Here is a 14,335-nt window from a genome sequence, read left to right as displayed (position 1 = left end):
GAAGTTGATTTCTTGAGAATGCATTGGGTACTCCTTCTGTCTCTTAGGAGCTTTTCTTTTTTCCCCGTTCCTTTTCCCAATAAATTTTTCTACTTTTAAAAGAAAACAACAACAACACCTTCCCCCCAATCCCAAAACAAAGCCAAAACAAAACAAAATCTAAAACCAAGTGCAAACCTACTGGAAAAGGAAAGTTTCTTCAGAATACACAGATGTCTTGGGAACAACTGTAAAGATTTCACCTCTTGAATATTCCTCACACCTGCTGCAAAACACTGTCCCCAAGAGGTCTGATTTCTTTCCTGCTCTCCCCCAGCGCCTCATCATTGGGACGTCCTGAGCCTCCCTCTCCTTTCCCCTAAAATGTACGGCGGTCTCTGAAGCGTCTGGTCCTCCTCACAGTTGAGCAACATCCTGTGTAGACCTGCACCGCAGGAAGTCCCCTGGTCCTGGAAAACAGGTTCTAGGCGGTCCTGTCCATAGCGCCTGCATTAGCAAGTCGGACCAGAAGAATATCTGTCTGCAGTTTGGACATAAATTGAGAGTGAGGGTGGAGGTCAGAACTGGAATGATCTCCCCACAGCTAGGGGAATTCTCAGAAGTGTCTGATCTCTCAGGGAGTCTGGGACAGGGGGAGCCATCTTCCCAGTGATCTGCCTCAGGGAGGCATCACACAACCTCAAAACGACTGCGTTGTTCTCTTTTTCTTTTTCTGTTTTTTCCACAAATGAGCCTGTTCCAAATGCCCCAACGCCAAGGGGACACATGAGCATTAAACTTACCCTGCGCAGGTGTAATAAATGCCACACACTGGGTTTGCAGCAGGAGAGCGACGCGCGCGCCCTCTACCGGCCGGCTGTGGAGAGAAAAGCGCACCTTGCCCAGTGTGGACCACTGGTCACCTGCCCTCTCTCGGCTCCCAGGGGCTTCCACTTCATTGTGTATAGCACAGCTCCTTAATGACAAAAAGAAAAGAAACCAAAATTTGCCAGTCCCGTTGTTCCTCACTGTATCTGGATCCTCCTAAACTTGACATCAGCAGTGATGTGTTTCCAGACCAGGAGTCTCCTCTCAGCGCGAGGCTCCCTTGCGAGGCACCGCCGACCGGTAGAGGGCGCGTGCGTCGCCCCCACCTGCAAACCGACTTTTGCCCAAAGGTGGGAGCCAAATGCCCTGTGCCTGGTTGGTTTAATGCCTATGGACCCCAGCAGTATCGCGGTAGCAGCTTATTCTAAGCTTGGGAGCTGTCCAGACTGCATCCACAGTGAGGTGAACTTGGAAACATCGACTGTAGAGAAAAGCATGAGAGAACTCAGGTGTAGCTGAAAATAGGGGCAGAGGAGGCTAAAGTGTCAAGGCAAATTTGAGCATCGAAAGAATGATGAGAGAAGTCTAAATCCAGCAAATGAAATTGTAGTTCGTGTGTGTGAATATCTATCACTCCATCAGTCTGCCTAACTGGTAGACTAGAAGCACATACCTTTCAAATGATAAAGAAGAGGGATGAAATTAGCAGCCTGTAGTAAGCACTCTTATTAGCCTCAGATTAGACCACGTGCAGGACCTCTGCCCTGTGCACTAAGGATCCCCAAGGGGCTTAAGAGTCTCTTCCTCCTGTGCATACTGCTGGGGCGTTCTTAGGAAATGTTAGCCTTCTCCACCTCACACCACTTTACTATGCCAAACAAAGATGAAATTAGTAGCCTGTAGTGAAAGTGGCCTCAGGTTAGACATTTCCCATGCTCCTCTGATCTGTGCACTTCAGGTGACCAGGGGGCTCCAGCGGCTCTTAGTCCTCTGTATATTTCTGACTGATTACCAGAAAACCTTAGCCTCCTTCAGCTCACCCCCCTTACTAATCATTTTTTCCCCACAGTTACTCCTGCTCATTATCATGACTCTCTAGAGAACATGATGGTAAAAGTGTAAACAGACCCATGGGGAGCATTTGCAGATGAAGATCAGCAGCTGAGCAACCAGCAAAACTGGGACTGAAGCTCTGCAGCCATTCCACAAGTGGCAAGGAGTCCCACCTGGGGCCTGATCTGCATTTGTGTCTAAAGGGTCCTCCCATGGTTTTGCCTAGCAAAGGAAAGTCAGGCAGGCCTCCTCAACCATCAAGAACCAGCATTTGCATCAAGGACAGGATCCTGACCTGTGTTGTAAAGAAAGGATGAGGAGGTCTCAGGTCACCCACCAGAGAGGAATTTCCTGCTGGACAACATCCTCAGCAGGGTTGCTGTCCCTGTGCCCAGAGGGAAGATTCACAAGTACAGTGGCCAAGATGGAAACTCTTCAAGCTTCAGTGTCTTGTCTGAATCGGCAGGTTACAGCTACCTAACGACCTTCTGGTGCTCTCTGCCTCTTTTTCCAGGGAGCTTTGCTTGTCTGAAGAGACATTTTCACTGGAGGTGGCTGGCTGGTCCCTTAGATATGCCTGAAGGTGACTGGAGAGTCACTTATGGTGGAGTGTCAGTGGGAGGGGCTTCCCTTCCACCCAGACTGTATCCAGAGGGGAGACATGACCGTCAGTCCAGTGTTCGCTATAGACATGAGGGACACTTGGCAGGTATCATGGCGCTGGGTCCAGCAAAGGACCAGAGGTCAAGTATCTGTTTGCATTTTGTTCACGAGTTTCTGTCATCCCCTCAGATGTGAGATTGGCGGGGACTGTGTCCTCACATGGGTGTCTGCTGTTTTTTTCCTAGCTTGAGAAAGTGTTGCTACTGTAGGGCCTTGAGAGGGGCCTGCATACTGACTCAGCCCGCTGGTAAATCCACGGAGACCATAGAGGGGGAGTGGGGATGAAGAAGGGAGCAAGAGACCCAAAGAGTGGAGACAAGTTGAGGAATTCCAATCAAGTCTCGTTTATTCATAGAAGGAGTAGCAAATATATAGGATATTGGGGAAAAGGGATTTTTGGTGCTGAGACATCAGCAGGGAACTTAGCAACAGTGGCAAGAGGGAGGTTCATAGGTCAGTTCAAATTTCCCTGCACTGGCTCCATAGGCATAGTCCCTGAATAATGGGACAGGCTAAACACGTTATGCAAGCTGCTGCTTAATTACCAAGCCTAACTCCTAAAGGGCATTAAGGTGGTGCAGCCTAAAGATGTTAAGGTGGCAGCCAATTACAGGGCTTCCCACAGCATACCAATCTGAAATGCCTCGATCTCCCTTCTTCAGGGCTCTACTCTTCTGGAAGCCCCCTCCCTGATCTGCTGATATCTTACCTTCCTGTCTCTCTGGCTCCTCTTGTACCAGAGGGGCTGCTCTATCTCTCGGGCAGCCCAGCCTTCAGAGCATGGCTTTCATGATGCCTGGCCCTGATGCCTCCACCGAGGCCACATCTTGGTCACACATGCTGGCTGCCCCTGCTGTCTCTGAAGTTGAGAGGAGAAAGGAAGTCATGGCACCTATTTGGCATCTCAACTTGATACCAAACCTGTGAAACCAGGTGGAAAAGTAGAAACCAGGAGTAGAAGCCCTCTCTGTGGACTCCACACCACATACCACAAACTGAGAAACCGTATCCTTCTCTTCTACAGGATGCTACCAGAGCCCAAAGGAATGTGGGACGCACAATGATCAGACTTTCCCCAGAGGGATGACCATGAGGTGCTGGTGGCACCCTGCTTCTCTCCAATGAATGCTGCCATTTTCTCCTGCCTGTGAGCCCATGCCCTTGCACTCCAATTTTTCTCTACATTTGAGACGTTCCTGTGGAGGAGCCACGTCCCTTCTTTCTACTTTGGAGCCTGATTGGAAATTCCTGTTTTGTTGGCCTTCAGGATTCAGTTAGCCTTGTTCCTCACCCAAGGCAGCACCTAGATGGCTAAGGACACACGGGTGGTGGGAAATGAATTCTATGTGGATGTCTTTGTTCATAGAGTATGTGTGAGTGCAAGGATGCAGTTTCATAAGGTGTGTTGCATGTATCCCTGTAGATATGCATTAGGGAAAATGTGAAATGTTGAGGTTATTGAACCTTTCAGCAGGTGCAGTGCAAAGCCTTGAAATGGATGAGGGAAAAATGACACTGAGACTTCAGAGGCTCTGTGGAGTGATGTGAGTTGAAACTGGGCAGGAAACCCCCCAGGAATGGCAGATATGGAACCTTCCCATGCTGTGAGTGCCGAGCCTGGTGTCCTAAAATTACTCTGGTAATCAGATAGATGCCTGGCCCCAGTGCACCAAGCTAGTGTGTGAAACTGTTGAACTTTTGCTGATGATGAGCAGAGCTTCTCTCAAAGGCCAGCGGCAGCAGGAATGTCCTGGGAGTCTCCATGTAGGTGCACACTGCTATAGAGTTTTGGGGTGTGTAGAAGGGTGTGGGCTGAAGGATGATTTCAGGGTATTGGTGGGAAGCACTTTCCAGGGAAGCATGCTGGGGGTGGGAGAGGCATCCATTTGAGCCTGCAGTCTTTTCTTAGTACCATGGAGGCAGCTCTGACTGTTGGTGTCTAGGTCTCTGCCTACAGTTTCATGTGTGTGCCTGCTGTTTTTGTTCTCCCCACTGCTCAGTGCACTGTGATCTGAATCAATTGCCTCTTCCTGATCTTTTGCTTTCTAGCAGTGGATGGTCTGCCAAGCACTAGGGCTGTGTCCAGTCTCCACTGACTGCTGGTGCTGTGAACAGCCACTCATGCCACAGCAGGAGGCCAAGGGTGGCAGAAAAGTTGTCAGCTTCCAGCACAGATGCTGACCCTGAGACTGGCCAGTTGTCTTGGCACTAACTTAGACATGACCCTTCTCCTGCTAGTCACAGCATCCAATGGGGACCACTGAGTCAGAAGTGTGCGGCCACATCACCTTCCTGGAAAGGGACACTAGTGGCAGGGAGACCTGGACTCCCAGGAGCTTGCTTTATAGGATCTTCGCCATGGCCCTGAATCACCGCTGCATGGATTTTTCTCCTTGAATTTGCTTCAGAGAATCTTGGAAGTTTGCAGAGACTGGAGAAGCCATTCTTGATGGGCTTCTGCTCAGAAGGTCACAGTTCATCTTATCCACAGAGACAGTTGTGCTGACTGGTCCTCCTGGGCTCTGATGCCTGGGTCTTCTGTTCTCTTCCTTCTCACCAGTGAGGGGACACTGACGCATAAGCCTCACTGGACCGTCTCTCCCCGTGCCTCTCCTTTTTGTGAGGACCTTCCCTGAACAGGGCTCACCACCTCTGTCTCTCTGTGTGGTGCCTTCCTCTATGTCTGTTGGCATTCTCTATGTGGAGTTAGTGACAGATTGCATTCTGTCTCCGGTGTTTCCCAATCTAAGGAGCTGAGGAGTGCACAGCCAACATAGAGAGATTGTGTCCTTCTTGCTCAGCAGTCTGCCTCAACACATGCAGTCCCCTGAAGAATGGCTGTCAAGGGAAGCTGCATCCAAGTGTGTGGTGTGTGATGTTGGCCAAGAAGCAGGGTCCTTTCCAGGTCCATTTGGACTGCTGTAACAAAGCCCTGCAGGCTGGTTAACTGCTAAATAACAGAAACTCCCTGCTTCTCACCCTGAGTGGTCCATAGTGAATAAAACCATGTTCAGAGTAGGGTGAGACAGCAGCTCCTATTTGAGTTCCTCAAGCAGGAGGGCAGGAGCGCTCACCCCATCCTCCACTCTCAGTGGGCCAATCCCATTGCTGTGGTTGGAGCTCTCACGCCACAGTTTTCAAAGGAACATGGAGGCCCTGGTGATGGTAGAGGTAGCAGGTACAGAGCCATCTTTGATCAGCCTTTGTGCTCTGTGGCACTTGGGCCTGAAACGTAGTCTGCAGCTAGCACCTGCTTCCTCCCTTGCATATATTTTTTGTACGATCAGTTCCTGTTTCTGGACAATACTAGTGTGGCTTTACTGAGTTCTAGGAGTGCCATGGAGTACTGTCATGGGGCAAGCTGGCTGTAGTGATGCACACCTATGATCCCAGCACTCTAGGCGGCTGAGGAAGGATGAGGATGGAAAGTTCCATCCCAGCCTGTCTGATTACCGACCTGGGCAGCCTATCCAAAATAAAGACTTTAAAGTATTGCAGATCTAGGTCAGTAAGAAGGACTTGGGGTCACCTCCCAGTGCCTCACAAAAAAAAAGTAAGGATAGGACCAAAGGCAAGTGTGGCTTTTCTTCTTTGGACTCAGCTAGGCTCCCTCACTTCATGGCATTTTCAGCATGGTCGTTAATGTGGTCACTACTGAATGCAGCACTATGGCAGATCGATGATGGTGACCACACACAGACCCAGTCCTTACTGTAACTCCCTTAAGCCCTCACGAAGCTCCCATTTCTGAAGTGTGCTACTGCACAGCTCAGTGTGCAGAAGGATGTGAGGACCTGATAGGAGTTCCTGGCCATGTGTCCTTGTTCTAGGACACTCATGAAGAGTCCTTGATCATCTTGAAAGGGCTTAGATGATATCGGAGGGGAATCTGACTCTGATAAAGTCCAGCCAAATGCACACATGTACACACAGGCACACAGTATAATTCCTGCCTTACTCACTTGTAACCCAAATCAGTGATGGGCTGTGACTCTTCCTTAGAGAGATACCAGCTTAGAACCTGTCTTACGCCACACATCTGAATTTCTCACATTGTTACCCAGGCTGAATAGAAATTCAGGCAGTTTGGAAAGCAGGCCAGCTTACTGTGCATGGAGACCTTGATGGGCGGAGGGAGCCCTGGGAGTGGGAGGCACAAGGCAGGGCAGGGACTGCTAAGGGCCAGGGATGATGAAAGTGCTCGATCTGAGCATCTGAGCCCAGAACAGAGGAGGGACCATTATTTGTTTGTGCTTTTTCAGAGGACAGGAGACAGCTGAAACCAGGTGTGGTCTGAGATTTCAAGTCTCCCTCTCAAAGCCCAGATTAGCCCCGGTTTCTGGTCAGGCGTGAACTTGAATGAAGCTCTGTGTGTGTCTGCCTCTGTCCTGAGTGTTGAGATGCAGTGGATGCCTTGGATTTCTTCACCTGTGTTATGTTTTTCAGATAAATATGAAATGATCCTGCAGTAAGTGTATTTTTAATTTATACTGCTAAATTCCTATATACATGGGTGTAATATGTATGCATATGAAAAAATTCTGAGGTTTTTAATATACAATTGAAATTCTTTGCTTTTTATTCAAGTTTTAAAGCTTCTTTTTTAAAATATCCATAAAAATAAAAGAAAGTATATGTTTTAATAGTATTTAAATACTAGGAATGGCTAGTAATGGTTTATTTTCCCTTAGAGGTAAATCATTTCCAACCTGTAATCTGAGATTAAGATAAAACACGTGAATATATAAATTGTGCAAAAATTTCCTCTCACAAGTGTTCTTATGTATTAGTGTACAGAAATAAGAACTCTTTTGTTTTGCAGGTGGGAGATAACAGGTTAATAATATAGCTCGCTCTAGTGTCTCTCCTTAAGATACTGCAGGCTGTCACCTGCTATAATGCAGTTCCTTCCCCCACATGGAATATAATTTCTTGGAGTCCTCAAATCTCCTGCACCTTCACAATCACATAGGGGCCTCTTTTCTGATGACATGGCCTACCCAGCTTTTGCAATTCAATAGGCCTGGGAGAGCCCGAAGTTGTGCATTTTAGCCACTTCTAGGCAATCCTGATGGAGCTGGTTCTCTTGCACATGGCAATGATTTATGTTAAAAATAAACTAATACAAACCAGATGCTTGCCTTTTCAATTTTGCAGTAATATGTGAGAAGGTGATTGTTTGTTTGTTTTGTGGTACTAAGGATTGAGCTCAGGGCCTTCTCATTGAGATCACCCACAGACTATTTTGTAAAGTTTTTATTTTGCAATGGTGTCTCACTAAATTGAAAACTTACCAAGGCTGGGGTCAAATGTAGTTCCCTCCTTCCTCATTTTCCCAGAGTGCTGAAAGCAATTTAAAGAGGCTAACATTTTGTTTGTTTGTTTTTCTTGGAAGGGTAACTGGAGCTCATACAGGGTGGGATGTGTGAAATCAACGCTGTCTACAGCAGCACTGTACAGCAACAGCCATGAGATGCCACAGACCCTAAATAACCCAAAACCCTCACAGACAGGAAGCATTGTAGAAAATGATGTCAAAGGGATTGGCATATGAATTTTGACTAATAAACAAAAAAGACTTGTGGGGTCATGGTTACTATGCAGTTATTGCCCTGGGTGTTTCTGGAACTCATGGTATTTTCCTGTCCTGGCAACTGTGAAACCCACGGGTTTTCCACAAATACAGGGGTTTCCCATGCAATTCACTGTGATACAAGCAGGGAGAGAGTAGGGAGCGCCTGCCCTCAGTGCAAGCCTTGCTATTCGTAATTCTGCTAGTAATGGCTTTATCTGTGATCTTTTGTAATTTAAAGTATGTACTCACTAGACAGAAAATTTTCGGGACATGAAGTTTATCATTTTGAGGAACAATATAAAGAATTCGAAGTGTGAACCTATTTTGAGTCCTATATTGGACTTTAGATCATCAGGAAACCTACTTTTCATCTCAGCCAGTCACCAAACTGTAACTTAGAGGACTTAGTTCCACAAAGTGCTGGAGAAACAATGCTGATGGTGTGATGACTGGAGTGCTGTGGCTTTCTGTACATGGGGAGCACTGAATGAACTCCTAATCTCACAGCACAGGTCATTGCTGCAAAGCTATTTAGGATCTTTCACAGATTGCCAGTAATGACTGTCAAAGGTGCGAACTACATAAGGCCTGTACCCGCAGGACTTTCCCATTTATGTGACTTAGTACATAAGTCTGTAGTTCACTTTAAAAGTGAGATTTCTGATTGGCTTGTTCCAATTGATTCTGCTATAAATTGGCTTGTTCAGTTCATTATTATGGCTCAGGCAGTCCTTGTAGATCAATGGCTGTAGGGACACGTAATGTAGCACCATCGACCTCACAAAGGTGCTTACCATAATATTGAGCCATCTGTACATTTCCACCATTGACAGACAAGTTGTGCAGTTACCCTGTTTAGCAGTATCTTCACTCAGAGAGAATAAAAGCAAAATAAAACAGAATAAAGCCAATCAAAACAAGACAGTGTACGTGACATATGATTTCAAAACAAGGTAATAGAAAATCCACACTGGTTACCATAATGCCTCTTGCTATCTTCAAAATAGTTGACCAGACCTTCAGACATAGGAAAGTCAAACAAAAGAGAAACAGAACAAAACTAATAAAAACCAAATGGTGACTGCAATACAGGACTTCAAAACAAGATCATAGTAAATCCAACATGGCTGATAGATTCTGCCAGCCTGAGGCTTAGCTATCTCTAACATGACATGTGCCCAACTGGGTATTGGGCTGAGAGAAGCAACTTACCTCTCTAAGACTAACTTACATGTTCTCCATCTTATTCCATAAATAAACCTTCCGCTTTCCTTTTGCATGTGCGCTGAGCCCTCTTCAGTCCCAAGACTCGACAACCAGCCAAGTTCTCCACCTTCAGCTCCGAGTAAATCTTTCTGTTCCCTCTTTTGCAAGTGCAGATGTTCCTTCAAGTCGGTGGTTAATGTGCATTTTGCACATCTCCCAAACTCTTCCCCCAGTCAGATCTGATGAAAGTATCTCCACTTCTTTGTACCTGAGCCTGCAATAAAGGCCTCTTTTCTCCTTTATCTTTCTCATTGTGACAAAATCTTATCAGTGGCTATCGTAATATATCTTATCTTTGAAACAGCTGCCTATGACATCAGATACAACAAAATCAAACAAGATAAATCAGAATAAAACTCAACCAAACCAAATGATATAGGATTTTGAGACAAGATAATAGGGAATTAACAATGACCACCATCTTCAGAAGGAGATTCCACATAGATGCTACATTGTGTATTATTATCCTCTCATCAGATTACCAGCTTTAGGCCTGCAAAGTCAGTGAAACACTGAATACTTCAAGCATTAAGTTGTATTTTACCTCATTAACTATCATCATGGCCTGTATTTCTCCAGATCAGCTAGTTGCTTACAGGGGTAGGAGGAGGAACATTGGCTCTTCTTGTCTCCCTGCCTGCACACCAGAAGGGGCTGGCATCAGGCTCTGCCCCAGTCAGAGCCTAACACTGTTTTTTAATAGGATCAAAGGTGAATTTTTAAGTTTACTGCCTTACAAAGAATTACAGCAGCCTAATGGAGCCAGCAGAGCTGACTCTTAGATGCGGCAGTGGGGGAGATGGGGGTTGAACCCTCAGGGTCCACAGTGCTCATTGCGCTCCTCACATGGCCACTAATCATGCACAACCTTACATCCTAGTTTTGTCCACGTACCTGAGGTCTCTTGCATGGGTAATGAGGCTTAAGAGAGAGAGGAAGTTTTTTTTTTTTTCTTTATGACACTGGATTGGGGGAAGAGAAGAATAAAGAAGTATTTCAAATATTCTGAATGATCATCTTGCAACCATCCCCTAGGGTCTCAGGAAGTTGACATGAATTTTATTATTCATCTTTCAGGCAGCATAGAGTAAAAATGGATCCAAATCATTGAACAGAACTGTTTGCAGTCTCATTGTTTGAATGTCCACTCTATATGCTTTAATTTTGTAACTTGAACAACTATTTCTAAGATGACAATATGTAATCTATTAACTAGTGATTTCCTACTGTTTATTTTTTTCTGAAATTCTGTATAACTTGTACCCTTTTTCTTTTTTTTTTCTTTTTTATTCTTAAATAAAATTTTAAAAAAGAGAATGGATCCAAATATATATTTTATCAAGAAATACAAACGTATGTTATTTCCACTATTCTTTTATTTCCTATCGCAATGGCAAGCAAAAACACTGGAACAACACTGAGGATTTGGAGGCAGATTGATTTCACATTAACAGGTACTGATTGGGATCATTCCTATAATATTAGACATCGAAGGCTCAGGAAGGGAGATTTTTATGGGATTTCAAGCAAGGGGCAGGTTAACTGGCTGTCTTTGATTGGTTCTTACATTGACAGAACCAACTGTTTCTAGGAAACAATAGTAACAGGAATTGTAACAGGCACTCTTACCTAGGCAACTAAGAAACTGAAGTATGCTGGCTATAACTGATGAGTAAAACCTTTCACTTTTCCATTGATAGTGGATATTCTGAGGTTCTGTTAGTCTTTATAGCCTTTCTAGGGTTGAAATTTTAGCTCAATGCACTTCCTGTGCTTTGAAATCTGTTTTTCTCTGTGTTCTACACATTTCTCACCTCACTTTCTGCCCCCATATAAAAGAGATAGAGAATAAAAGTCACAGAAGTTCATATCATTCTGGAAAGTGGGCCCAAAGTTCTGCTCTGGTTGTGAGGTAGGACTGGGTGACAGAGAAAGGAAATGTGTGAGAGAGGAAGTATGTGAGAGAACAGTGTCCTCACTGCCAGTCCTCTGTTCACATATTAGCAAGAAGTAGCCAAGAACAGGGTCTCCCTGATAATTTTTGGGACATTACCTTACTCATAATCTGTATTACACAAAGTATGTTGTGCCAGCTGCTTTAAGAAACACTCTTTAGTTTTTATTTTTTTTTTGTGGATGAACTAATATGGCATGTATAATTTTCAGTCCTTGGTAGGTTATATTTAATAATAATGAAGTTTCTTCAGTAGAGTCTATTGTACATGGGAAATTCACTTTCCAAGTCTGAAAGTGGCAGCCAAGTCCTCTGGCATGTTATTTTGATGAAAACTCAGTCACACGATCCAAAGTTACTCAGCTGAGATCCCTGAGGCCACTGCATGTGGTAACCTCAATTGCCCCACGCGACAGCTGTCAAAACGTTGTCTTTGTCTTATCTAGTCCCTGTTTGGTTCCCCCAGTTATCTTATGTGACCCAGGAAAAGAGATTTAGCAGATGTTACTGAGGTTACTAATCAATTTAACTCTAAAATCGTTAACCCAGTGGGCCAAAAAGTCCATGGCACCCTTAGAAACAGAAAGCTTTTCTCCCTAGGCTAATGATCTGTGTCTGTAATCCCAGCAGTCTTGGGAGCCTAGGGCAAGAGGATCAAAAGTTTGAGGCCTGGATAACTCAGTGAGACCTTGTCTCAAAATAAAAAAACAAAACAGGGCTGGGCATATAGTTCAGTGTGAAGGCCCTGGGTTTAATTTCAAGTTACACTGAAAACCTCACAAAACAAAACAAACCTTTCTCTGGCTGGCAGAGGAAGGAAAGCCAGTGAGACTTCATCTTTGACAATTCATACAAAATTTTTTTGCTTTTCAGATGGAAAGAGGGCTGTTAGAAGGAACACAGGCCATCTGGAGGAGTTACGGAGACTCCTAGCGGACAACCAGAGGAAAAAGTAACTGCTTCAGATGTGTGAGTCCAGCCCCAGAAACAACAATGTGTATCTGCATCCTATTCACTGTATAGAGGAACAGGGAGTGTAAGTCCAGGTTTGTGAACCTGAACCATGTTTGTGGATTTATTTTTCTCGTTTAAACACTTGTCAAGTAGTTCTCTTGGTATTTATTGGAAAGAAAGAATTCATCAACATAGTCAGATGAAGGTGAGTGTGCAGTGCACAGTAAGAAACCCACTCACCCTGAGAAGTGAAAGTCACAATAAGAGCTGGACTTGACTTCTGTTTTTTCTCTAAACTCGGTCCTGAGATGCTGAAAACTTGCCTTAAGCCTGGCATGGTCAGAAGATGTCATTGTCCATTGGGAGGAAACAACATTATATGAGAAGTTTGACTATCACTGCTTATGAGAAACAGAAACAAAAACCTTCCCAGCAGATGAACAATTAGTTTTGTCCATTCCTCTGAGAGAAGTGTGCTGAGAGAGCAGGAGGGGTAAATGAAAACTAAGGAAACCATAATTCTTGGTGACAGTGCCTTTAGCCCACACTCCAGGATCTTGCTGGGGACAGACTGTTCGGGATCCATAGAACTGACTTATGTCAAGTTGGTCATTCGGGGGTTTTCTGAGCTGCATGTGACCTGATTGCTGCTGTTTGGAATACACAGATGCTTGGAGTCTGTTTGAAGGCTGCAGCATGCAGATGTCAGCCTTCTCTGTCCTCAAGATGTAGAAAGCCTTGTAGTCATAGGAATTTCTAACTTTGAGCTCTGCCTAGGCTTTGAAATCCTCCACATGGTCTTATATACCTGACATTCCAACACTTGGGAGGCAGAGGCAAAAGGGTCACAAGTGTAAGGCCAGCCTAGGCCACTCAGTGAGAGCCTATCTCCACCCGCCACCCCATCCTCCTCTGAAAAAAATTTCTTCATGGTCCAGTGCCACAATTAGAAATTCAGGTACCTAGAATTACTGGTAGAGTCGGCTGAGATCAGACAAAGTGACAGACTTTATAAAAAGAATATACAGCTTTCCTGGCATTTGTTTGATAATTTTTCACTCACTTGAAAATGTCTTATATACGAAAATTTACACATAAATATACAACCCACATATTGATCCATATGGTCTTTACAAATCAATTAAACCACAAGAGCTTCTCTTTTTATCCCGAACTAGGAATGTATTGATTGACTCTGTCCTGTTTTAACGATTGAATCTCTTCAGTAAACTGAAGTTTCTGGTCACCATCTTATGTTTATTCCCACCACTTCTTTTTGCTCCTCATTTATGCTTTCCAACTTTAGTCCTCCTCGCTTTTCCTCTTCTTCAATGCAAGGAACATCTTTACCCTTTCTGTGGCTTTCTACCCACTTCTTTCTCCATATCCTTTCTTCTGCTAAAGGCTGTCTGCAGATGCCAGTCAATTACTACACTCAAAGTAGCATTGAAAACTTAAGATTTAGAATGACATTTTATTTATAAAAACATTGGAATCTGTTTAGACTTGTAAGAGAAAATTGATGTTAAAAGAAGAAAAGACTGGAGAGTCTGGCCTGTCTGAAAGGAAACAGAGAACAGAAGCCTCTTTTTAAACATGTGGCCTTTAGATATGATCAGGGCTAAGTATCAGAAACAGAGTCAGGCTTCTATGTGAGCAGAAGAATCAATTGCCCAAGCCCAGAACGATGGTGATACTCTATAGCAAATAATCACCCATTCCAGGGAGTTGAGGCAACACAAACTTAGCTCACAGTTTCCACAAACTCAATGTCTGAGCATGGTATGGCTGGCATAAGGCTAAATTTTTGTGCCAATTTATTTTTTATTTTATTTTATTTACTTATTTTGTCTTTTTGAGACAAGGTTTCAATATGCAGTTCAGGCTGATCGTAAACTCACTATGTAACCTGGGCTGGCCTCAAATTCAGGGCGATCTTCTAGCCTCAGCCTTCTGAGTGCTGGGATTACAGGCATGCACCATCACACCTGACTATGTGTCAGTATATTAAACTAAAGGACACCCGTAGAACTGGTAAAACAATTCTAGATGTAACTGTGAAG

Source organism: Cavia porcellus, unplaced genomic scaffold (assembly GCF_034190915.1).
Source record: "Cavia porcellus strain 051 isolate PalLab524CR breed Dunkin Hartley unplaced genomic scaffold, mCavPor4.1 scaffold_1, whole genome shotgun sequence".
NCBI lineage: Eukaryota > Metazoa > Chordata > Mammalia > Rodentia > Caviidae > Cavia > Cavia porcellus.
Note: the sequence above shows the minus strand (reverse complement) of the source record.